Raw genomic sequence first — 22,680 nt, 5'->3', positions numbered from 1 at the left:
CCTGACAGCTTTCTGCTTCCCACACAGACAAATTGGGCTGGCCCCAGCCACCCCCACCGCTGTGGTGACATACCTCTGCCCAGAATTCACACCTGGGCTGCTTGCAAGCCATCTGCAGCCCAAGAGACAAAGGCTGGCCACTGCCAGGTTGTGTGAACACACAACCGTGGTGCTGTCTGCTGAGCAGATCAGTTTCCCACACTGCCAGAAGAAAAATAAATCGCCAGCCTCTACTGATAGAGAGGCCCGAGCTCTTGAGAGGTTACAAAACATGGCTTTAATTTTCCCTTCCCCTTGTTCTGCCGTAATATACACTTGCTTATGAAAACAGTTGTTATCATACATCCTTCCTCTTCCTAGGGCATAAAACCAAATCAACCAGAAACCATAGACGGTCAAGTTCTTCAGAACTTCAGCACACACATCCAGGCTGGACGTTGAACTTTACCCAGCACCTCCAAATTTCTCATATTTGTGCCTAAGTGTAAGTATGTACATAAATATGCAGTCTCTGCTATCAGGTAAAAAGCTCAAATACCAATTTCTGGCTTCTAGCCAGCATTTAAAAAGGAAAAAAAAAAAAATTGCTAATCCATGGTTGCAATGGAAAAAACACCTACCACAGGGAAAAAATCCTCCTGCCTTTAGCCAAATCTAATCTAATCTTTTCTCACAGCTGTAATATCACTCTGAATGCTTCACTACCTAACTTTAGCTTCACACACCGAGCACGGGGGAATTACTGATACAAACCTTTTGTACAAGGCCAGCCTGAAAAAAAAAACCCAACATGGATGGCTGTGCTTAACATTCCTGAGCTTGCCATCAGAATCAGCACAGTTCCATGAAGATATTGCCATTTTTAGTAACTATGATAACCCTCCAGAACGCAACAGCATTATATGATTTCTGCTCCACAGAGGCTCTGATGTTCCATCTATTATCCCAGTCTTGCTTTAGCACATATTTTATATTAGAATGCGTTCCAGGAGGCATATGGCAGTAGAACTAGGTCAACCATTAACCAAATAACAGGAAGCTGCTCTGCAGAGCACACCCTTCAAAGCTCGCTTAATGAGCTGGCTCTTCAGAGTGTGTCCTTCAGTAAGGTTGGAGCTGACAGTTCCACAGGATTTTCCTTAAAGACACAAGGACATCCAAGGCAGGTGATTTATGGACATGACAGACTCTGAAGAGCCATCCCAGAGTGCAAAAGCATCTGGGTCAGTTGTTGAGACGAAGAGCAATCCACAGTCACACGTGAGACGCTGAATACCAGGAACCTGCTCCAAGAATTTCCTCATCTTAGATGTGAGCAGAGCCCATTCCACCATTGATCTGCTCCCACAACCTCACAGGAAAAGACCACAGCCTTTGTAGAGTTTCTAGGGAAGGATCCCATCACTAGATAAAGATTTGGAATCTCTCTGTCTGGATGAGTCAATTACATGCTTTTGCAATGTTTGGGGAGAAAAAAAAAGGGCTGTTGTTAAGCCTTGCAAGTCAGTGTCTGCCTAAATTCTTCACGTCTCCTGCTTTCTCATTGATCTTGTTGAGATACATGGATTTAACATCATCTGCCAAATCCAGTAGAAAAAAAAGTCCATCATCATTGCTGGTATCTTCATTTGTTCCACCTCAATCCCACCAATTTCTTCCACTAAATATCACACTCCACTCTTCAAAGCAACCACAGATGCCCAAGCTTTAAAGAGAAGTTTTTATGACTGAGAAGCATCAAGCACCACAGAACAAAATCCATGAGTAACATGGAAGTTAGAAAAAGTTCTGATTCATATTATACCGTCAACAAAGCAGTAAAGATGGCCTGATCAAGTTGTTTTCAAACAAATAAAAGGCAAACACTTGCCAGCACTCTAATTGAAAGGAAGTTTGCCACTGATATCCATCACATAACTGTTGCAATAACATGATAACTCAACAGTCATGTACCACAAAGCAGTGTAAACTTTTCAAATTCAAAAAAAAGCCACCATCCAGCTATGTGACTACAGCCAAATCTTGACACTAGGTGTATACAGATACTAATATTAGTTTTCTGATACTCTCATAAAAAGTGGATATCGTCTCTTATCTCTATATCCTAATCTTTCTTCTGGACAGCATCCCGACAAAACAAAACATTCAGAGATCCTGAAGTCATTATTTACCTAAACAAAGCTAACAATAAAAAGGAAAAAAACCTCTCTACACCACTGCCAAGGGTAGGCTTGCATTTCTCCATAATTTCTAATAGGATTGACTGCTGTAAGCATATATACACACATATATATATGTATATATCAAGAGTTTCCCCAGTGGTTCACATCCATCCTTGTGACAAAAATAAAAGGCAAAAAAAGCCCATGTCTAACAGACATTCATCTGCTAGAGCCTCCACAACTGAGAGCTTCTCTGCAACCAAAATGTTTGTGAGGTGGGAACTCAGGTCCATCTTTCTGGAGGTGGATCCTGCTGGTTCACCAGATAATAATTCCAGCTCCTAATTACAGGCACAGGAAACGATAAGGCATCCATGATGACTGAGAAAACAGTCAGTGTGTGTGATCATATGTCCCTGCAGATTGCTTTGTATCTTAAGCGACAGCTCCTTGCTGAAACAGGCTAACTCAGTGGAAGACTGCCAAGCATGCTGTGGTGAGATTATCATCTTAGTAGTTATTTATAATAAACTATCTTCAGCAAGTAGCACCTTTTTCAGTAGGAAAAAAGTCAAGGACAATGCATTTTCTTCGCAGTGCAGAGATGGTCTACAAGAAAACGTGCAGGCAATCTCTGGTGGCATTGTTCATTTGTTCACTTCTGATGAACATTCCTCCAGCGTGCTCTGAAAACTGTTCCAACACCACCAGGAAAAGCACAAAATTACCAGCCACTACAAAATACAACCTGCAGTGGAAATTACATCGGTGGACAGAACAAGGTGCCCATACTTTACTTTTAAAAAAAATATTTTGATTCGCCTGCATCCTTAATACTTCTGATGATGGAAACAGCCACACCATGGCATATCTATGGGACCAAGAAGGAGCTCTGCCCTGAGAGATGATGTTCCAGTCCCATGTAACTCCTCGGTGCCATTTATTTGCATGTGCCCTATGCAGAAGTGCCAGAGTCCCACAGCTCCAATCAAAAAACCCGAACGGGGCCAGTGGAGCAGTTTTAAGGATGGAGTTACTGCAGAACAGAACAAACAGTCTTCACACACAAGCCATGTTTTATATGCATCCCCTCCTCCCATCACCAAACTGCAACTGGGAAAACATACCTGTGGGTTGACTACTCCCACTCCAGCTCTTAGGAACACATGAAGAAAGTCATGCTTTTGCAGGGCTGCCACAGAACGGCATCCAAGACAAGGATTCATTCAAGGGGATCTGTAATACATTGTCTGAAGGTCCTGCTGAACAGGCAATGGAAACCATGAGAGCTCTGATTATGAAGTTCAGCTCTGCTGTGCTCATCAAGGAGCAAGCTTTGGTATCCCAGAGTTTCCCTGAAGCTGCAGGAAGATATCTCCAAATGTTATGGGTGGGGAAAAAACCCAAAACCAGTTGGCCAAGTGTGTGACTGAGCTGACAGAAGCCATACCACCAAATTTTTAAAGTCCACTGAATGCCTAGAAAACTTATTTAGAAATCTTTGTTCTCCAGATTTAGAGAGAGTAGTAACAATATTTGGCTCTTGAAAAAAAAAAAAAAAAAAACAAAAAACAACCCAGAAGGGTGTCACGCATTAGCCACATAGGACAAAGGTGTTCTAAAAGTGCATTTCTGGTAAAAAGAAAGCAGGAAGAGTAGCTTTCTACAGCTTCTTAGCAATTTCAGAGTTTCAAGGTCTACACAGTATCCCAGCATTTCATACCTTCTGCATTTCCCAGCTGCAGTTCAATGTTCTCAAATGGTTACAGCTTTTGAACGAACTGTGTCTGCAGCAAAGCCAACAGGATCTACAGTGGAGCTTCATCTGAAGCTCAGGACTTGCACATGACTGAGCTCTTCTCTTTCTCCAGATCTGCGCAGCCCTTCAGCTTCCCCCCAGCCCCTTTTATAATCCATCAGACGTGCTTTTGGAGCGCACTTCATTGCTATTTGCTTCGTGTGGGTTTTTTAGAAAGAAATATGCATCCAAAACAAAACAAAATAAAAACAAGAAAAAAAAATCCCACAGGTTCAGGATGAGAGGAAGAAATGAAACCCTATTGGGCTGAAGTTTCCAGGTGACAAAGCAGAGAAGGTAATTGTTTAATACGAAGTATGAAAGCAGCACAAAAGGACAAGATGCAGAGGGGGGGAAGGAAAAAAAAAATCTATCTGGGCTTCCTGCACTGGCATGAAATGGCTGCTTTCCTTCTTACTGCCAGCTCCCATGCTTCATGTTGACATTACACATCCTGTGCTGTAGATCCACCCCCATGCTGATGCTTGCCCAACAGAATTATCTCCTGCGTCACAGCAGTGGTAACAGAACTGCTGGCTCTGCAGATCCCAGAGCACCATTTCAGCTTCACACACACAGCCACTGGACACACTACCAGATATTCTGGGTTGGTTTATGGCACTCTCAGTGCTGCACTGCTTTGCCTAACCTTCTGTTAACCAGATGGCCTGTTCTCTCCCCTTGGGATCAAACCATTAAGTTTTATTTTATTAATCTCTACCAAAACGCAGGGACGGTCTGGAGCCCTCGTATCTGGTTTATCTCCAACAGGGTTGCTAAAATGAAAATGACCTAAAAATAACTGGAAATGCTGCTTCACACCAACAGAGAACAAGCTCTTTTGGAGTAAATATTTAAATGATCTGCCAGATGAAGCACCACAGCAGCATGAACCACATGGATAGGAACTTGTATTATGTACACACACACAAAGGTACACACTTCTGCCATTGTAAAAGGACCCAGGTTGCATTTTTCCTGATCCAAAACATTTGTCTTCAACAAGCCATTACCATACTAGTATCTATTCAAGCCAATCCCTTAATTAAGAGGAAAATTGAGGGGGAGAAACAGCTTCCAAAACCACCACAGTTAGTGATGGGGCTCCAGAACACGTGAGCATCATCCACAGACAACACAGCAACAGGGATGTTCTCACCAGAACATCTGCAAAGTCACATGAAACAGTACTTCAGGGACATGCCAGCACTAATTGAAGTCAAAGTTGAGTATTTATAACATACATGCTCCTGCTGTCAAAATACAAAGAGTGAGAACGAAAGAAGGAGCACACGAACGAAAGTGAAAGAATTATCTAATGCATATGCTTCCGCTGAATCCTGCAAATCTGCTACAGCCATGCCCTCACATGCAACCACAAATGAGCATCTCATGTATGTAGGTGGAAGCTGTTGAAAGTTAAGGGCATCCTCAATTCAGGATGTAATTTTCAAAACGCCTCCCTGAAAAGCTCCACAAGAATTACTCCATGCAGCTAAGGTTCTGATCTTCAATGTTTACTCACACAAGTAGCTGCAATGAAAATTCAGAATCAGGGCACAGCGACTGTTCACATGAATGAGCTCTCAGAGCATAAAGGGCTTTACCTCCCCACCATCTATTATCTACCAAATGCACTATGGAAACTATGAAAATGCAACAGTGGTGAGGTCTGACCTACTAAAAAGCCTTTGTTAACATTCCTAGCAGTGGCAGTGAGCAGTTACAAAATAAATAAATAAAGCGCACATGCCTGCACACTAAACAAAATCCCAGGAATGTAAGAGGAATCCTGTAAAAAGTTGCAGTTTTGCTGTCTTCCAAAGGAAATAGGAAGCAAAGCCACATAAAATCTAACTACGATAAATGATTAAAATCTGTTCTCCGTGGCTGCCACCACAGTGCAGTGCTTCAAAGGCGCAACTGGGTTCACTGCTCAGATTGCTGCACACATGCATTTGTCTGAGGCTGGATCTTTTCAACCTAAAGCTCCAAACCTCTGCAGGCTGGGGTGTCAAACACGCTCAAAGAGGATGGCACTGCTACTATCCAACTTCCTACATGTGACTGACTTCTGATGTGGAAGGAGATCACAGACCGTCTTCTTCACACCACCCGGGCAGCTAAAATGTTCTTGTGGTCATCCATTACTAAAAGTCTTACTGAGACATGAATAACCCTCCAATCTGGATGTCAACAGATCAGCAGGTATTGCCTTCAGCTCATAAGCAGACTGCTTAATTCACCTGTAAAGAGGATTAGATGTCTTCAGCACATCAAGGAAAAAAGCATGAGAACAGGCGGTGTGACATTTTAGCTCCATCTATCTTTAAAATTTCCCCAAAGAGCAGGATTTTTTTTTTAATGTCCCATTTAAGTTACTAACTCATCATCATATGACTGGCCTCCACTGCCATGACATACAAAACTTCAGTATATGGTGACAGGCCCCCTAGAAAGTCATTCCACAACCTGAAACATCATCTACCCTTCAAACACACTAAAAATAGATTCCTCACCCCCTTGAGGTCTCAGCAGCCCATCTGATATTACAGTACAGTATTAACAAACCTATGTAGACATGAATTCTTAAAATAAATATCTTCAGAGATAAGACCAGAATACCAGCAAGCAAACTATATTCCTGTACACCAACTGGAGAACCTGTGGAAGCACCGGAGAACCATGGAGGGCAACAAGCATTCCATGTTCATTTTGCAGGAGCACAACTCGTGCAACCTTTGGTCAACCTGCCTGACATCTTGCCAAGCAACTTCTGACTGTCTGAAAGACATTTTCTGACTACACTACAGCCTCAGCAGGGTTTTTTCATGTGGCTCCTTGAGAGAACAACACACTGAAAATCTCTGTCTTCCCCCCTGACCCACGGTGGAAGGAGAGCAGAACACTGGTAGAGGAGGTGGAATGGAAAGTTCACTGTATGTTTCTTATCACCTCTGCAATCTGATCACTTTTAAAATAATTCAGGTTTACACATTTTTTCACACAAAGACCCAAACACACTGAGTCACTCTCTCAGCAGCCCCAGTGAGTAATACAGTGAAGCCCTTGGAGCCAGAGATGTCAGGTCTCACACAAGCACGGGTGCTCTGGCAGGAGAAACCCGCGCGCGCTTGAGCGACAACACCTTCCTTCCCGACCTACCAGGATGGAAACACACCAGGAGCCACTGAAGGGTTAAACACGCCCATCCTGCATGGCAGGACATGGGCCTGGGTCACATTTACCTACAGAAGGGCTGCTGGAGTGCTCCTCTGCCCCGGTGCTGTTGCACACTGGGCTGTTTCACACCATATGCTTGATCACAGACAAGAGAACTTGGCCTCTGCATGACCTGACACAGCTGAAAGCCGATATGCTTTCTCCCCACTGCCCACCCCCAGCAAAGATAAAAGGTCATTTAGACCAAAAGGAACCTGTCCACACTGACTTCAGGTTACATTAATTCAACTTTTGGGATGCACGCTCCTGGCCAGGAAGCCAAACCCTTTCTCGCAGGGCTGCAAGCCACAGCCATATGACGGGGCAGGAACAATTCAGCAGTCAAGGAGCTAATTAACCAGGCTGAGAGCTGTCTGGCTGCTCTCGATTTTCCATCAGCCATTTGTTACATTTTTTTACACTTGTCAAGCTATTTAGCTGAGCACGATGGAAGCAAGGCTTCGGAGGTCCCACATCCTGCAGCCCGAGCCACCCAGCTGTAGACAAAACTGGAATGCAAAATCAGAGCTTCCAATCAAGTACAGAGAGAAATAATTCCAAATTCGTTCACATTGACGTTTTATTTATTTATTTATTTGTCTTCAGGGCGCCACTTGTCTCACAAGACAGAGGAAAACAAGAAGACGACTCCGTTGGCCACTGCCTTCCAAACTCTGCTGCATCACCAACTAAGTAGGTTCTGTGCATGTATAAATATATTCATCCATACTCACCGCAAGCAACAACACACTTGGGAAGACAGGCTCAGTCAGAATGACAGCAGGGACACAAAAGCAAGGTGGCAGGTAACCACATCTCATCTCTCAAGTGCTCGCCCAGAGAAGGCCAGCTCTGCTCCAGTCTCACACACCAGAACCACTCACAAAAGGAGGCTCTTTCTTTCCTTATCTTGGTTTATTTTAACACACACAGCAGCAGAATCCAGCACCAGGGTGGTAATTTCCAACATCCATGTTAAATCCTAATTATGCCTATTTTACTGGGTAGAGGGATAGACGGTTGAAAGAATTAAGAAAAAAGAAAAGAGCAATATTTCAAGGACTGGACAGCATTCTTCAGTCTCCTTTCTTTTTGGTCAGAGAGACCCAAATACCCTTAACAAAGAGCCACATGCCCACAAATCTAGCTGGGTCTGACTATGACTGAAGAATCCAAGCCTGAGTTAAAATAAATAAATATCCATGGGCCTCTTAAGTTCTCTTCAGCAGCAGTTTGCTCAACTAGAGCTGAGTACTCATCCTTGACTCACTGCATCCCCCTCAAGACCAGCACTCCTCAAGCTATTCCAAGTTTAGCCCAGACAGTAGTTTTCACTTTGTTTAATAAAACCGTGAAAATCAAAAATTAGAACAGGAAAAAAAGGAAATGACAAAGAAGTTGTTAAACAATCACCACTGACATAAACCACCTTCACCAATCCCTCTGAATTTCTGACCTAGGATCTATTTTAGCTGTCCATTTACTAGCAATAAGAGGGAGGCAGAAATGAAAAAAAAAACCCAAAAACAAACCCCTAAGAAAGAAAAAAAACCTACCAAAAAAACCAAAACAAAACAAAAAAACACAAACAAAAAGAACCCACCACCACCAAAAAACCCCCCCCCACACAAAAAAAAACCACAAAAACAAACAAACAAACAAACAAAAACAACAAAGAAAACCCCAACCATTTTAAAGCATCATCAGCCAGCTGAATTCTGACTTTTGGACCGCAGCAAGGCCTTTATTAATGATCCCTCTCCCAGCTACACACTCAATCAAATTCTCCAGCAACTCAGTCATTAGAAGGTAAATGCACCACCCTCCACATCACCATCATGATGGACCAAAATCTTCCAGCACAAGTAGTCTTTCCCTTATCTTTGCTGTTTATTTGACAAGCAGGGGGAGAAAATTTAAGAAATTAAAGAGAAAAATTAAGAGAAATTCAAGAAAATGTTGTGTGCTTGCTGGAGCACAGGTTCCAAGTGTTACATTCCCTCCCATTCTGCCCTTTTCTTTGGAGGGGTCTGGGGACAGCGTGTGGGAGGAATGTGCCTGCCTGGCCCCTGTGAGAAGTGGCCATTGTGTTTTGAAGCATTTGCATGACAACAGTCCAGCCCAGGATGACCCATCTTCTTCCCAAAAGGAATATCCTGTGATGCCTTCTTTCCACAGCCACCGAGATACCATCTCAAGCCACTGCTTGAACCCAAGGGCTGCAGGCGGAAAGGAAGGGTTTGCTCATCCCAGCAATGCAAAAGAAGCCCCCATTGTCCTACGAGGCCACGGAAACACTGACCACATGTGCATCAGAAGATTCCATTTTTAGCATCTTTCAAAACAAAGTCTTCTCTTTCACATTATCACGAGCACACTGAATCCTCAGTCCTCCTATATCATTCTCTGCAATGTCTGCTTTGTTTTGTCTTGAAAAATCGTTCTCCTGCCTCTCTACCCCATGCCACTGCTCCATTAGCAGCAAGTTTCCACTGCACATAATTATGGCATGCCTTAGCCTACTTTTTTTCTGTTTGCTGAACAGCTCTGCCTATTTTCTACTTGTGCTGATGCTACCATTTACTTTTCCTGACACTCTAATCCTTGTATCCTTTGAAGGCCTGACTTCCTCCACACCATGACAGCAGCTGGGGTTCTCAGGCCCCTTTCCAGACCATTTTAATAGCAACTGTAATGCCATTCTGATGAACATCCCACTTCCTAATCTTCAGGTCAGCACAAAGCCTGCATCTGTAACAAGTGCTGCAAATACAACATCCCGGGCTGCTGAGCACCCATTATCTAAATGACTTCAAGTTATTAATTGCATATTCCTGGAACTGGAAGGAGAAGGAAAAACACTGTCACATAATGCAAGCACTTAGCTTCTTCACACATAATCCCAATTAGAAGGTCTTATTTTCCACCAGGAAGTAACAAGTGACACACGTCAAGAACTGAATCCTTAATTTAACTGGTTCAAAACTAACAGAAGTAACACAGTGATACAAGTGCTTTCCCAGAATTATTTGTCCTCAACACACACTGGCCTTGCAATGATTGCTACCCTAATAAGCTCTAAATAAGTCCTTTCTAATCACTCATGACATTGATGCTGCGCCTACAGCTCTCTATGCTGACACTATTAAACAAGTATTCTTTAAGAGACTGCCTTTGACTCCACTCAAGAACAACTCCTGAACATCCTGAGGTCTCCTATTTCCATCTTCTTTCAATTACTTGCTAAACTCAACTTAATTAATTGCCTCTCCTGATGGATCTTAACATCTTCTACCTAAGAAGGTGCTTTTAGCCCAAGCCAAAACCCCACTGTATTCCCCCTAGACAGCAGCTGTGGAGGTCCATAATTATAATTACAGACCACAAAAACCAGCCGAAAACGATGAGACTTTTGATCAAGCTAAAGTACAATGTATAGCACTGCTGCTAGGTCTGGGAGTTATCTTCTGATAGCAAGTGTATCTCAAAAATGGCTACAAAGCAGTCAAAACCAATGATGTGGGAAAGCTCTTTGCCAAACGCTGCTCAAGGAAATGTTCCTTCAAGTTGTGATTAGGCAGGGAGATTTTGAGTTACTGCAGTAACATTTGTTGCCTCAAGCTGACCAAAGCAACTGCACCAAGACTTCAACTACCAGACAGGTGAAAAGAGCCCAGAGGGAAAAAAAAAAAAATTACATTGTATTTAAGATTGTGTTCAACTGTTAGACACCAAACACAACGGCTCCCCTTTCCCTACCTTAAACTCTCTCCTCTTCCTCAAATCCCTTCAGAGACATGTTTGTGCTGCAACCTCTGGCACAGCTTAATAAAGCTCAAGAGATGAGGGGCAGACTTTTTAGATCTTTGGTATTGTTTTTAACGTTGAAAGAACAAAACGGAACAGAACCCAAAAACAAGAGAACTCACACAACTTTCTATTTACCTATGTGTTGAACTTCCCAAACACAAGCTGAAAGCAGAAGAACACTTCCAAAACTCAGGATGCAAATAAAGACCACATCTATTAAACCTGGTCCATTAAGTTTGGAAACTTCTACTAAAGACTTTTTTTTTTTCCTTTCATTTTTGCTACAACCAACAAGATAATTATCATAAGTCGATCTATCTCCCTTCCTCCCCCCTTTTCTTCTTTCAGCACTGGCATACAAACCATGCTATTTTAACTTCTTTCCTGTTCTCCCAGTTCTTCTGGAACATTTTATTTTCAACAGTCAACTCATTTGGAGAAGTGCCATGCTGAAGTTCAACCGTGTACAGTGTTAACTGTGTCTCTGCCAGCAGCTGAGGACTTGCATCACACCACCTTCTCCTCCAAGCACCTCTTGATTAAACAATTTTTGAGTTCCTCTCTCTGAGAACTTAGCTGATGTTTAAGCAACCTTCACTCTCATCATGCTCCTTTTCTTTCCCCCCCCCCCTCAAAAATTATTCTCACTCTCTGAAGAGTGGAGATGGAATTTCTCATTCTCTCCTCAATTAATTCTCAGCAGACCTCCTGCTCACCTCCTGTGGGCCCAGAGATTTCTTGATTGTTTAATACCCAACTGATGGAAAAGCAAGCAGGCATTTGGGCTGATGAAGTTCAACATCTCTGCTGAAGCCAGCAATTGGAAGTTCATACTTGAACACAGCTTGGATCAAGCATGCAAGTTAAGCCAATCACACAGTTGTGGCACTGGTAGCAGACCATGTTCATCCAGAACAAGTCCATAAAATATATAATCTTCTACTTCAAGGTAGAAAAGTATCTGTTAAGAGTCAAAATAAGAGAAATACACAATGCTAAAGGAGTATTTCCGTTATTTTTCTTCCACAATAGATTGGAAGTGTAGCAAAATGTAAGGAAACAAAATAATACAGACATCTTGGCCTTTGTAGACCTTTCCTGATCTGTGGAAAACAGGACCCCATTCCTCCATCAGCAGCTTCTTCCAATCCCTGTTTCACTGGGGACTTCTGCATTTGTCCCTAAGTTTGCCTGGTGAAGCTTCATCATGGGACAATATTAGTTAATGAGTAGTACACAGCTATTCACCAGTTTTACACTTTCAGGTCCTTTTTATGGAGTTTCTTACTTCAAAGCAGTGTTGTTCTGCCCGTTTAAGGAAATTATCCACAACACCACGCAGAGAAAGTGTTTCAGTAAACTGAAGTAATCTCAATTTATATTGTAACTCCACACATGTTGTTTGGAATAATGGGAAAACCCAATAGGAAATGCTAATTCACACTGGGTTTCTGGGAGTTCCAGATTTCAAGAGACATCTTTTGAGCTCTTCTGAAGTAATCTTCCTCAAACTGCAAGTTGTACTATTATAAGACTTAAGTTCTTCCCATTTCCTTTTTAAGGCTAAAATTAAACTTGCCCATTCCTTGGGGCCCAGAGGAACATCTGCCAGATGTCCAGACATCTATGTTGAACAATAGTCATCTACTTGTCAACTCTCTTTTTAATCATCCTTTTATCGGTCTTCATAAAAGTCAATTCCTCTTTTAAGTCAAAGTGCACAATGCTAATGAATTTTCTTATAAAGGTCACTGGATGATCACATTATTTTCCATTTCCACTTGCAGTTGCCCTGCTTTCCCTTTCCAGCACCCCATTATGTACTCATATTCTTCACACTCCAAGCATACACATTATTGTATTTTTAGTTTTCTTCTTGCAAAAAAATAATATTTTTAATTATGAAAGGAAATTCTAAACATGACATATCAAGTTCCTCAACAACATAACCTGGTGTGAAGATAGTGAAAATGTAAAAGGAAATCAAATAATCCTTTAAATATTTTTAAAGCAGTGGTTCATAGGCTATGTCTAGTAGGTGTGAGAAAAGTGATTAAGGAAAGCATATTTAAATACTGGAGAATAAGCTACCAATGCTTACTCTTTCTATTAGAGATTGGACCAATAAAAGATTCTGTGTGCTCCAAACCAAAAGCAATTGAAAGCCAGTGTCTGAATGAAGAAATTTACGCCCGATTAGGAGAAACATTCATGTCACCACCATGGCATGAATTAAGATCATCTTTCTGGAGCTTCTTTAAAAAACCAATGGGTTTTGGGGATTTTGTTTGTTTGGGATTTTTTTTTTTTTTTTTTTTTTACTGGGTAGAACTGTTTTGTGTTGTTTTGGGATTTTTTTTTTTTTAATCAAAGTTTTTCAGCTAGAATTTTAACAGCAAGGTGAACTTCAGTCTGCCTGGAACCACAGCAAGAAGCACCATTAACAAGAGTACAATTCTCTGAAGAGGTTTCAATCTCATAGTGAGGAAACCCAGGAAAAAAAAAAAACCCCCAAAAAAAAAACCAACCAAAAAAACCCCATTACGACTACTGCAAGGTTGTTTGGTTTTCTAGGGCGTTAAGAGGCCCTCCCAAAAAGATCCTGATCTTAAATCTCAGAGCCGTTCTTGGATTGCACATGCCACGCTCAAGGGCAGTGTGTCTGCAGGGCACTGCCAGCACTGGGCTGACCTCCCCAGAAGTCAGAGGAGAATTCACAGCTCTGAACCATGAGCACTCTGCATACAGTCCATGTAGGGGATGGATATTTGGGATCCGACCCAAATAAGCAAAGGTTCAGTGGGAAATCTTTTCAATTTTTCTTCAATGGCTGACTTAGACCTGTGCAGAGGTCTGAAAAAATCCATCAAAAAAGATCACCTCGGGGAGGGGGGGGGGGGTGGAAAGAAACCCAAAACACCACAACAGCAGCAAAAACAAACAAACAAACAAACAAACGAAACCCCAAAACCAAAAGCAGTTAGCCTCTATTTTTGTCAAAATATAAGATTAAACATACCTCTGAAATGGTATGTTCCATGGCCTTCTTCTGAAAGATGGAGACAACCAGAGAACCTCAATAATTTGGGTGACACATCAGCAACCAGAACTTAAGAAATGCACAGTTGATAAAGCAATATCCTTCCGAGGTATATTAGATTGCACATTAAAACATTTCTTCCACAGCAAAAATAAAACAAGGGCATTGATTTTTAACCTCTAAGACGGATCTCGAGTTCCAACACCCCGTCACTGCAATCCTCAAATCCTTCTGGTTTTTTGCACATCTGGGAGGGTGTTCTGATTCAAATTCACTGGTCGCCCATCCTACCACTTAACATCTTCCCATATTTGTCCTTAAACACCTTAGAATAATCAATGTATGGACATCACCGACACCTTTCCATGGAGCTGTGCCTTCAAGCTCAGCAGCACCCCACCCCAGTGTCCCTCTCCTGCATTTCAGGATGGATTTTGAACTTTTTGAGGAATTGCATTTACTGTGCATATTTCAGTGGGTGGGAAAAGATCCGAGGCCTGCTTTGGGTCTACTCAAAATTGCTTCAGATTAAAAGGTGGGTTAAAAACAAAGCACACGGATTCCTGCTCAACTGCTATCTCACTTTAAAGATCTCAGGTTTCCATAATGACATTAAAATCACAGCAAGAATGTTGCTGTAAGTTTTCAGGAAAAAACAGTATTTTATGACACCAAAAGGACAGCTGTGAAAACTGTTTTGCTTTTTCCAAGAGAAATTATGTATGTTATGATGCTCTGAGGAACCTACTAAAAGCTTGCCAGTATCACTTTAATGCAACCTACTGAGTGGGGAGAAATATTCCATCTTAATTTAAAACGCATCCAAAAGATGGAATGCTCTTGAAAATGAGATGTTAAAAATCCCAAAAATTAGGCATCATCACCTAGGAAAAAAAGAGACATTTCATGATACCCTCTGGAAGAACCTGAGCAGCCTCAAGCTGCACGCACTTACCTCCAAATGCTTTCAGAAATCTAAAAATATATGCTTATATACACTATTTACTTGGCCAACTGATCAACCTCCAAAATCCTGTGGTCTTTAACCAAGGAAAAATATCTAGAAAGGTGACCTCCGCATGAAAGCATCAGAGAAAAAAAGCCTGAGGATGTGTTTCTCTGTGTGAAGGAGAATCTGAGCAATTTCCTCCAATCCTCATTTCCTGATAGCATGAAGACAGCGAGAGAAGACCCATCACAATGTTGTGCATTGAAAAAATCTGAAGGGGAAAACCTTAGGGGGAAAAAATCATGATTAAGCCAGCTCCTCTGCCCAGCAAAGCCTCGAAACATGGAGAGACATCCACAATGTTAGGAGCACTTCCCATCTCAGCTTTGTCTACTCTCTCTCTCTCTCTCTCTCTCCTCCATTTTCTGGTGGAGCTAGAGAACATGACATGGCTTACCTGACTCAGATCACAGCTCTCTGCCAAACTAGTCACTTCCTCTTAGACATGCAAGCAGCCTTCATGAGACAAACAGACCCCCACAGACGCACACACAAAGCAGGAGCAAGAAAGCACTCAAAAAACTTGGGAGGTCTCTCCCATTCCAAACACCAGAGAAACAAATGAAACTTTTTGCCTTTTTCTCCCCCCCCCCCCCAAAAAAAAAAAAAAAAAAAAGAGAGGGAGGTGAAGGGGAAAGGGAGGGGAGGAATCCTATCAGATCACAACCACATGAAGCTCCAGGAGGATTCTCTCTGTGAGGAGAATAGAAACCACAGTGCTGAGGGGAGCCGGGGGGCACGGAGAGGGGGGAGAAGGAAGGAGAAGGTTTCTCCAGAAGACATAAAGAGCCTATGGACTGTGTGTGTGCGTGTGTGCGAGAGCGAGGAGAAGCTTTGTGTTGTGGAGCCTGGACTGGAACCAAAGCAGACAGCTTGCAAATGGAGGACAGGGAGATAAAGAAAGGGAAAGAGGGGGAGAGATAGAGAGAAACCTGCTCCGGGTGGGTTGAGAAAGGGGCAAAGGGGAGAAAGCGCCTTCTCCCTTGCCTGGTTTAAAGGTAGGGACATCGGGGAACTGAGCGAGTAGAAGTGGGCTCCTTCCCCTTCCTTTCTTTCCTTCTCGCTCTCCTTTCTCTCAAAGGAGAGCACAAGCGTGTGTAATGGCTCCTGCTCTCCAGCTGAACGCTGTCCTCTCCTCCAAGCCACCTCCTGCGGGCACCAGCAGCCCCCCAGCCCCGGCTCCAGCCGCCGGGGACCCCCGCATCCCAACTCCAGGAGAGCCGCGGAGGGGGCACCACCGCCGGGGTGAGGAGGGCAGCGAGAAGAGGGGACCAGGAGGAAAGAGGAGGAGGGGGAAGAGTGGCTGGGAGAAAGGAAGAAAGAAAGAAGGAAAGAAAGCAAGAAGGAAAGAGAGAGAGAGAAAGAAAGGAAGAAAGGAAGGAAGGAAGAAAGAGGTCACCCGATTGCCTGGGTCGTGCCAGCACGGAGCTTTTCTCTCCTCCGTGTGTCTCCCGTCTCTGATCCAAGTCCACACGCACAGCACCATCCAGACCTCGCACACACACACATATCCTCTCAGGCACCCCCCACCCCGAAAGCTCGGCTGGTATCTCACTTATCTCCCCATATTTCCCCCCACCTCTCCCCCCCCACCACCCCCCCCGTAATGCAACAACAAAAAATTAATTAACCGCCTTCCTCCTCCTCCCACCACCACCACCACCACCACCAGCACCTCCTCCTCTTCTCCTCCTCCATGCAAGAGACTTCTCTCTCAAACAAAACACCCCGCTCTCGCTCCCCTCTCTTCTCTCTCTCTTTTTTTTTTTTTTCCCTTCCTTTCTTTCTTCCTCCTTCCTCCGTTGACCGAATGAATGGATTTCAGAGGAAGGTGGTGGAAAGAAAGACAGACGTAAAAGACCAAACAAAATAACACACGCACACACAACAGAGAGAGACACACACACACACACACACCACACACACACGCACACAACACAAACGAGAGATGATCTCTCCAATGCCAAACCAGAGATGGGTTTTAATTGCAAGAACTTACAGGAGCGTCCCGGCACTGCTGCTCTTGCTGCTGCCTCCTCTCCTCTCCTCTTCCTCTCTGCCTAGCTCTTCTTGTTATTGTTGTGGAAGTTGTTTTGTGAGTCTCATGTGCTCCTTGCCAGGTCTCAGCAATGGAGGATCGCCATCTTTCCCTGCTTTTCCCCCCCTCTCTCCCTCTCCCTCTCCCTCTCTCTCTCTCTCCTTCACTGGTTTGCTGCAGCTGCAGATGACCTGAGATATCCGTCTCTCTCTCTCTCTCTCTCTCACCCTCTGTGTCTCTCTCTGAATAATGAGCAACCAGAGGGAGAGAGAGAAAGAAGACAATCTCCTCTCCTACCACACAAAACGCAAGAGCACCAGGGGGTGCAAGAATCCTTTCTAACAACAACAACAACGTGTAGGGGAAGAGGAGGAAAAAGAGAAAGAAGAGAGAAGAAAAGAGAGGAGGAAAAGGCAAGAAGAAAGAGGAGGGAGGTGGAAGAGGAGGGGGGAAAGCAAGCAAGCGAGAGAGATCCAGCAGGCAGACAGATGGAGGAGAAGATGGTAGTGATAGAGGAGGAGGTGTTGAAGATGAAGGAGATTAAGAGGAGGAAGGTGGTAACAAAAAGTTAAGGTTTGGGACACTGAATCACTCACAGGCCAGGGAGGAGGAGAAGAAGGGGGAAAGATCTGAAGATCTTCCCCTTCCCAAGCTGTTGCCTTCACAAAGCTTGCTGTGCAGGAGCGCTCAGCAGCTCCTGCGATGCTGGGGGAGCCGCTGGGATGGAGCGCTCTGCTGGGTCATAGCTCTCTTCCAGCCATGACAAAAACCGGTTTCTGCATGCAGATCTGCCCCCGAGGTGATCCCTCAGACACATCCATCTAGAGGCTAATCTTCCCTGAGCAGGGTAAAGAACATAAATGGAGCTGGAGGTTGCAAAGTATAAAACCAGATCTACCACGTGGTTGGTTTTTAATCCCCCTTCCAGCTCGCATTTGATGTGGAGAAAGGACACTCGAATTGTCCATTTCTGGCACGTATTTTGAAGTCTACTCCTGGAAATAAAGACAGTCATCTCCAGGTTTTTTATTTCTCACAAGCGTTTGGGAGAAAAGAGAGCTTGCACTACTATCACCAAAAACACTTCTACGTTGGTGAAACCTTGTTTTTGTTTGTTTTTTTTTTCCGCCCGCAAAATAAAATAAATAATTCCACTTAAAACAACTTTTATGCCTCCCAACACCTAGTTGTCTGCCTCTTTTGTGACTGATTATTTAAAACCGTGGAAACTAACGATCAAGGCTCACAAAGAAAGGTATCTGGGTGATGAAGGCAAGCAGACAAAGACAAAGCGGCTGTAGCCTGCATTTTTATTTAGTCTCGTTTCTATTAAGCATTGTCCTGAGCTACTTCTTTTTTTGCTCGGCACCCCCACCTCAGCTCAAAACCAAGCCCCCCCCTCCCCTCCCACAGCACCAGGTCAGATTCTTTCTGGGGTTATGTCTAGCGAGGGAAAGGGGGATGGGGGTGGAGGGGCGGGAGGAATTAGGGTTTTACGTGCAGACTCAGTAAATCAATACGCGGGGAGTGAGGCAAAATCAATTTGAGCGCAAGGGCATGGCTGGGTGTTGGAACATCAGTGGGGTTTCTCCAGCTCTGCAGCTTTGCATGGCTGGGAGAGGGACTAGAACCACGGAGCTCCGGTTCGGATGGAGGGGGGAGATGCTCCCCTGCTCCCGAGGAAAGTTAACAACGTGAGTGGTGAACCTGAGGTGATCTCCTGGAAATTTTTTAGGTTTTACTGACTCTGTTGAGAAGTCAGGCGTGTTAGAACTTCATTGTGTCTCTCTCAGCTCAGCTGAAGACCAAACGCAGGAGCACTGAGCACAGCAATGAAATAAAATAAAAATAAACGAAAATCGGTCGCCCAGGTGGTGGTCAAATATTAAACCCATGCATCCTCCGATCTTCCCATCCGCAAGAATGCCGTGAGGACAAAGCACACATGCAGGATCTCTCCCATTAAATCTTCCTTTTCTTTGAGCCGTGCAAGTTAATGACTAAACAGGAGAAAGATCTTCTCCCTCCTCCTCCTCCTCCTCTCCCCTCTTTCCGCTCCCCCCCCCTCCACCCCAAACAAGTGCTGTGAGGAATGGGAGGAAGGATAATATCTGGGCAGAAGGAGCACTGTTGGATTTAGAGAATTCTTCTTAAGGAAAAAGGGAAAAAAACCACCAAAACTGAGGATTCCTACTAAGACTCCTGGTTTCATGCAGACAAACGGAGCGGACACCTCCTAAGAAGCTGATAAAAGAACATTAAGGAAAAGGGAGGGACTGTCTTTACGGCTGCCAGAATGTGCATGTGTTCTGCCTGCAATTTTCTATAAATCATCCTCATCGCAGGAACAGAGCGCCTGGGCTTTGCAATCCTTGACGTACCATCAACGCCGAGACAGATAATTCACCTCTTTGTCTCTCAGCGTTTTAAATTTAAAACCCAGGCAAACAAACAAACAAACAGAAACAAACGGGAAAAAAAAGAGAAAAAAAAACGCCCCACCAAAAACAAACCTAAACAAATAAAAAAAAAAAAATTAAAATAAATTAAAAGCGAGCGACAAAGACCAACCCACAACCACAAAACACGTTGCCTCTGACCAGAAAGAAAGAAACTGGATCTTCATGGAGATACTCTGGAAGTGTTTTCCCGCCCTATCCCCCCGCTCTTTGGGAGGCGGGGGAGGGGGGAATCCCTCGCTCGCCGGTCCCGGAGGAGCCCCCCGAGCCCCGGGGGGACCCCCGGAGGAACCGGGGGCTCCGCGGGGCAGCGCGGGGGGCTCGGGGCGGGGAGATGCTCCCCAGGGCTCCGGTGGTCCATAACTTCCTCCCGCGGGCTTGCTGCCGTCCCCAGGGCGCTCCGAGCGAGGTGGGCACGCTGGGCTCTCAAGAAGCGGGGGAAAAGCAAAGCGGGAGCCACCCCGGAGACCCCCCGAGCCCCTCGGAGCGCTGGTTTCGCTCAGGAAGGGGGATCTGTGGCTAACGAGAGGAGAGGGGCGAGCCCGGGGGGCGCAGGACCCTGCGAGGCTGGTGGGAGAGCGGGGGGACCCTCCTGGAGAGCCCCGGCAATAAAGGGGTTAATCTCGCTGACAGCCCCCTGGTGTTAATTAGCTCGGCGGGTTAAGTGTCCCATTAAGGGAGATGGGGATGGTTGGCTCCTCTCGGGGTGCCGGGGGATGTCCCGGGGCTCCGGAGCACTCGGCAGCCCCGCTCCGGGATTTCAGGGGGATTTCAGGGGGATTTCAGCTCCTTCCTGTCTTCCCAGCAAAGGTGGTGTCCCACCGCCGTGGTGGTTGGAAGCCACAGCAGAAGATCTTTGGTTTTAAATTTAAGAAATTAAGCCTTTGCTCGTTTATCTGGTTGATGTTCCACCATGTAGCCACGGGAAGAAAAAAACATGGGTGAGGCGAAAAAAACCACAAAAAAAACCCCAAAACCAACCAAACAACTGTTGGTTTTTCAACCAACAGTAGAAAAAGAAGAACCAAACACAAGCATCTTTCCAGCCTCTGGGACTGACTGTATCTTTCCTCACCCGGAGAATGTGACCAGCCTGAGCCTGATCCCAAGCATTTCATCCCTCAATTTGCAAATGGAAAATCCCTCAAAATCCCTCAGTTTGGGCTTGGCTGTGGTGCAGTGAGTCAGGTTTGCGTGGCCGTGGCTGACACCTGTGTCCTGTTCCTGTGAGCCCCAGGGTAGCAAGACCACAGGCAGAGGGGACAGAAGATGGTGTGGAAAGATCAAGATGATGCTGTCCTGAATTTCCTTTCCTCCTAGCCCATTCCCCCCCAGCCAAACCTGTTTCTCCACGGCGTCTAATTATCTTCTCAGGATGGCAAATTGGTGCGTTTAACATGGAAAGTGAACACAGCCATAGTGAGCACGAGACATCAGGAAAGCAACGTGGAAAATAAAGATGCTGAAAGCAAAATCTGTGTACACAGTCAGCAATGAAGCACTGTTGTTAATGTCCCCTCACAGAACTGGAGGTGGCTTCTCTTTCCCCCCCCCCCCCCAGATTTGGAAGAAATTCTTCATTTTCCTACAACAAGTTTGTATGAACTTGTATTTATTCTCCTCTTCTTCACAGCTGTTTTGTCCTACTGGAGCTAGGCTTCAGAGTTCTTATGCAAGGGGCAAGTAAGTATTGTGTCAGCTCCCTGAACAACTAAATACCAGTCTGTCTGTAGAATATTATGTTCTCCAGCTTTTGAGAGAATTTCACTTTCCTGTCTAAAAAAGATTAGTAATGTGTTGATCTGACTTTTACCCTGGTAGGTCTTATATTTTTTTAACCTCTACGAGTTTCCTTTTTGGGAGAGGACTTTGAGGAGAAGCTGGTTGTCTGGAAGTGCTGATCTATGAAAGACAAGGGACATAATCTCATCAAGAAAATTTCCTTTACGCAAGTACTCTTATAGACGGCAGTGTATTCAAGAAGGTTTACCTGTAAATAGTGCAGATCTAGGCTCTTAAGAACTCTTCAGAAAATTCTCCCATTAAAACACAAAACTTTTAACCTGCTAACAAAATTTGAAATGCTTTTCTTTCAACCTGGCAGAGCTCAGACTGGGATCTCCAAGAGCAAGCTCTTCACGGTGAGATCACTTTTGTCTGCAGGCGCGCCCTAGAATGTTAAAAACCCACAGAAAGATGTATTTTTATGTTGCTGAGAATGCTCAAGAGAAGTGCACTGGTGAGGACCATGCTGGATGTTGGAAGTAACTTCCTTCTCTGACAGATGCACAAGTGGCAATTATTAGAAATAGAGGTTTTGCTCCCTTGAGGAAGCTGAATCTTTAACAGTCGAAATGCTTGAGTAAACTCACAGTTGGGTTTTTATACTTGCCCCCAGCGTTCCTCAAAAACTCTTCACTAGGACCAGGACTCAAGAAATCACTTTGCAAAGAGAACCAGACAACCAGTCCTTCTCCAAAACCTTTTAACTGAGGCGTGAGACAGGAATAATGGATGTGTGTGGTGCTGGCAGGCTGTGGTAGACCGCAAGGTGGGTTTGGTGGGTACCACAGGTCACACTTCCCCAGCCTCAGAACATGCCTGGAAGTGAAGGCAGCAGGAAAAAAACAAAAAACAAAAAAAAACTTGTATTTGGAGAGACCAGTGAAACTTGCAGTGGAGTTAATGAAAAAGAATTCCTCCAGTGTTAAAATTAACTGGGTTGGAACCAAACTAAACACATCCGTTGGTCGCTAAAACGTGAACCACAAATGGCCCTAGATCTTCATTAAGTAATTTGTCGGCGTGCATCCACTCTTCAGTGATAAGTTTTGATTTAATAAAATAATAGAATGCCGTCTAGTCGAAAGGAAGTTTTATCCAGCACTAGAATACAAGCAACAAGCCGACTTTGCAAAAAAATCTGCAATTACCATAACAAGGATTTCTAAGCAGCTAAAGGCACATCCTGACTTCACTTACTGCTAAAAAGCAGTGACCACGAAGCTTAATCAAATTCACTTTTTTTTTTCACTTTTGAAATCTTTAGAAGCAAAATATTCTTTGCTGTAGGTGCAAATTAAGTTTTATGAAATTCAGTCCTTCAAAAGACACAGCTGGATTTCATTTACCTTCAGCATGG

The 22,680-nt window shown here is 44.3% G+C and overlaps 1 protein-coding gene across 3 annotated transcripts in view; it reads right to left on the bottom strand.

The window, feature by feature from the left end:
- The window catches only part of ZNF462 (zinc finger protein 462), an 89,636-nt gene extending 72,298 nt beyond the window's left edge, over positions 1-17,338 (bottom strand). For all 3 annotated transcript variants that reach the window (XM_036402804.2, XM_036402803.2, XM_036402805.2), the window contains exon 1: positions 17,041-17,338. The gene's annotated coding sequence lies outside the window, so the exon portion shown is untranslated. The remainder of the gene's footprint in view (positions 1-17,040) is intronic.
- Between the last annotated feature and the right edge of the window lie 5,342 nt (positions 17,339-22,680).

The sequence above is a fragment of the Molothrus ater genome, chromosome Z (genome assembly GCF_012460135.2).
Source record: "Molothrus ater isolate BHLD 08-10-18 breed brown headed cowbird chromosome Z, BPBGC_Mater_1.1, whole genome shotgun sequence".
NCBI classification, from domain to species: Eukaryota; Metazoa; Chordata; class Aves; order Passeriformes; family Icteridae; genus Molothrus; species Molothrus ater.
This window is presented reverse-complemented; position numbering and strand designations above follow the sequence as displayed.